This window comes from Mustela lutreola, chromosome X (genome assembly GCF_030435805.1).
Source record: "Mustela lutreola isolate mMusLut2 chromosome X, mMusLut2.pri, whole genome shotgun sequence".
Classification (NCBI taxonomy): Eukaryota; Metazoa; Chordata; class Mammalia; order Carnivora; family Mustelidae; genus Mustela; species Mustela lutreola.
In genome coordinates this window covers 64,946,103-64,950,119 of record NC_081308.1, presented here as the reverse complement: position 1 = coordinate 64,950,119, position 4,017 = coordinate 64,946,103, and positions in this window count along the sequence as shown.

The following is a 4,017-nucleotide window of genomic DNA, read 5'->3' as shown; positions in this document are numbered from 1 at the left end:
TATTTTATTTATTTATTTATTTGACAGACAGAGATCACAAGTAGGCAAAGAGGCAGGCAGAGAGAGAGGAAGGGAAGCAGGCTCCCCGCTGAGCAGTGAGCCCGATGCAGGACTCTATCCCAGGACCCTGGGATTATGACCTGAGCCGAAGGCAGAGGCTTAACCCACTGAGCCACCCAGGCATCCCTGAAATAAATTTTTAATGAAGGTTAAAGGTAATCTTTAAAAGTTGTGACAGGTAGTCACAAAAAGATATACTTTGAAGTATATGGATGGGAACTCTAATGTCTTCTCCCTACCATTTCCTATTTGGAGATAAAGAGATACTGAATCTGACTTAGTCCCTGCCTTCAAATAAAACCAGTCAACCAGTTGAATACTTTCTGGGGACCAGAGAGGTAACATAAATGAATTAAGTTACCAGAGAGAAGACAATAGGGAGTTGTAGAGACTATGAACAACTAGAGAATGTATTCTTCATATGATGACACTTTTATTTATAAAAATGGGACAGGGTGCCTGAGTGGCTCAGTGGGTTAAGCCGCTGCCTTCGGCTCAGGTCATGATCTCAGGGTCCTGGGATTGAGTCCCGCATTGGGCTCTCTGCTCAGCAGGGAGCCTGCTTCCTTCTCTCTCTCTCTGCCTGCCTCTCAGTGTACTTGTAATTTCTCTCTGTCAAATAAATAAATAAAATCTTAAAAAAAAAATAAAAATGGGACAACAGTAAACCTGAACAATAAACATCAAATGACCTGTCCACTTACCCAAAAAGTCATCCTAGAAAGGTACTTGATTGCTCTCTTGTCTCTTTCTTGACCAAATGGCATGCACACAGCCTAACCCCTTTCCAGCTCTGCATATTTTTCACTTAAAGAAAGAGGAGTCCAGCAGTGGCAATGAGGACCATAAGGTAAGGATAAGAAAACTGGAAACCTGAATTTTAGCCCCAGCTCTAACCTTGCCTTTCCACAGCCTATTACCAAGTACCTCTTGCCTATTTACATGCCTAAATATCCTCCCCAGCAAGTGAGGGTGTGTCTTTGAGCCTCAGTGTCCTTGACTATAAAAATATTTAGATTAGAATTGCCCTTTAACTGAGACATTCTATATTTATACTTGGGGTGAGAAAGGTGGAGTATTGGTAGTTTATTTTTTGTTACCCATGCCAGCATTCCCTCCTTCCCCTGGTCTTGGGAACAGCCCAACTTAATTTTGGATTGGATCAGACTTAAAGGACTTAGTTTTCATTGGATAAAAATATTTTTTTCCTTGCAAATTTGCCATCAGTCAGAGAAGAGGGCTACTCTTGCAAGAGAACAATCAATACCTCCTTGATCCCCTGCTGCTTCAGGCAGGGGAGAGGGATTGGATATAGAAGGTGAAAGTGAAGAAGTGATAATTGAGGAAAGAAATGACAGTGGCTGGGGCTTAGCTAGGAACTTTTTAGGAAAAATCACCATTCTCTAAGATTTGCCTGTCTTAAGATAGAACGAAGGTCTATTCAGCCTCAAACAAGGCAATCCTTCAACCAAGAAACTGACTTTTCTCCAAGGGCCTAAAGAGCAAGTCAAGAGGAGAGTAGGGTAGCATAAAGTCCTGTCTTTACCTTGTTGTACAGCTCTGGTGCTCAAGTTTCTCACTGATCCTTTTATTGGAGAATATGAGGCCAATACTGATAAGTGTAACTCCTAAGGCTTTTCTCACCACTACCCTCCTCAAAAAACAGAGAACAGATGCCTCATGGAGAAGTTTTTATAAACATCCTTTAGTTCCTCTTCTACCCACTTGTCCCCCATCCTGAAATTCCTCTACTTTATTCCTTTTCCTTCTCTCTAACCTTTGTGTTTGTACTTCACATGAAGCCAAAACATCAAAATGGTGAGGCATTCAAGTCCATACCCTCTAACGGAGGGGCAATATCCCCAGATTTCCATGGGTCTCCTTCCCAAGAAAATCCATCCAATGATGTGAAGTTAGAGGAGAAAATCCCCTGAGAGAGTAAGAATGAGGTAAGGCAAATGTATATATGCTTTCTTAGTCAGAGAGGGCTATCTGGGAAACACATAAACACACACACACACACTCCTCCCCCCATATGTGTCTTTATCTGTTGTATGTGAACATGTGTCTAATGTGTATATACATGAGTGTTGAAAGTATAGTGAATGTGGTTATGGGAATAGAATCTTAAATTAAGTTGTACATAGCATTGCTTTCTTGACACTCTATGAGTTATGTCAATCATTTTCTAGGAAGTGATTAAATGGCCCCAAGAGTAATTTTTCTCAGGTTTTTCTGGGTTGGTACCATAGCAAGCTGCCAGACAGTGGTAGAAGAAGCATTGCCAAGAGAAAAGAGAGGGGCTGTACTTGAATCCCCAAAGGCAGTGAGTGGTAGACTCACCATAGCCAGGCTTAGCCAACCTGATGAAGATTTCCTCCCTTGGACCTTGACTCTGGCCTGATTATAGCACCAAGTTCCACCGAATTTTCTGTGACAGATCACTGAGGATCCCAATTATCTGGATACCATTTTGAGAAGTATCAGCCTAGGCCTTACATCTCCAAAGGATAGACAAGTGTCCACACCTAAGACCAGACCAAAAGCAGAGTGCTGGTGGCACTGGGTAGGAAAGGAGAAGTGAGCCTTCAGAAAAATTAGAAAGCAGGTGAAGCTGAATGCTTGCATCTCTCCTTTCCTGAGACATGCATCTCTCTCAGACAATTTGTCTACTCCCATCCTAATTTATTTACTTGATATCTAAAACCTAACCCATTTCCTGGTATTAATGAATGGAATGTGGACCATTTTTCCACTTAGACAGCTATTGCATATCTGAAAACTCTTAGAGATTATGTGTCCAATTCCCCCAATTATTCTCTATGAAACTGAATTCCATAATATGGACATGATTTGTCCAAAGTTATACAGCAAGTTGTAGAACTGCAAATGTCTCCTGATTCCTTGATCTTTGTTTTCTATGACAGCAACAGTTAATCTTGACCTCTGTTCTGTTGATTAGATACCTTATATTTCCATTGGCTTTCCATGGGTGGGAGAACAGATCTATCTTCAGGTTCAGGATACCCCATTTATGTCTTTCAGTGTAAGACCTATTTTTTCCAGTCTCCTCATTTTCTTACCTGTATGTATGTCACACTGGCTCCAGCAAAACTCATTTGCTTGTCAAGGCCCCAAGTGCCCACTCTGAAGAAGGAGGAAGGATTTCCAGTCACAACCCAAGAGGGTGACTCTGCCCTACATAACTCTTCCTATGGCTTGATTGCCAAGGGACTTAATGGACATGCCCTTGGAAGAACAATTGGTTCTGAAACTACAATAAGTATGATAGTGAGTTGAAAGCCACCTATGGAGGCCCAGATACCTCAATATTAAGGCTGAGAACCGAGCATGAAGGCCAGAGATTCTAGATGGGGAAAGGAAGATATTTCTTTTTTGAAACCTCTTTGTCTTTGCTTATCCCTTATGCCTACCCCCACAAAGTACAAAAATGGTGCACTTCACTTTAAAAAAGACAAAATAAGCTCCAAGAGTTTCAGTATATTGTTCACAGACACATACTGAAATTGCATTTCCTATTGAATCCCAATTCACCTCATTCACACTTCTCTCCAGACTTACCTCCTACTTTACTCATTAAAGACTTTACCCATTACTCATCAACCAAAAAAGTCAAGATGCATGTCTGAGTGTTCAACTATCCTTGATTTCTGTTTCTTCAGCTATTTCTTCATTTAGCTTGAGTGGGTAGGTCATATTTTTCACCAAAGTACTTGATTGTTCCTTATTGTTTGATGCCACAACCCTGGTTTTAGCAAATAATGCACTTTTTAAAAAAGATTTTATTTATTTATTAGAGAGAGAGAGAGAGAGCATGAGCAGGGGGAAGGGCAGAGGGTGAGGGAGAAGCAGAGTCCCCACTGAGCAGCAAGGGGCTCAGTCCCAGGCCCCTGGAATTACAACCTGAGCCAAAGGCAGATGCTTAGCCAACTGAGC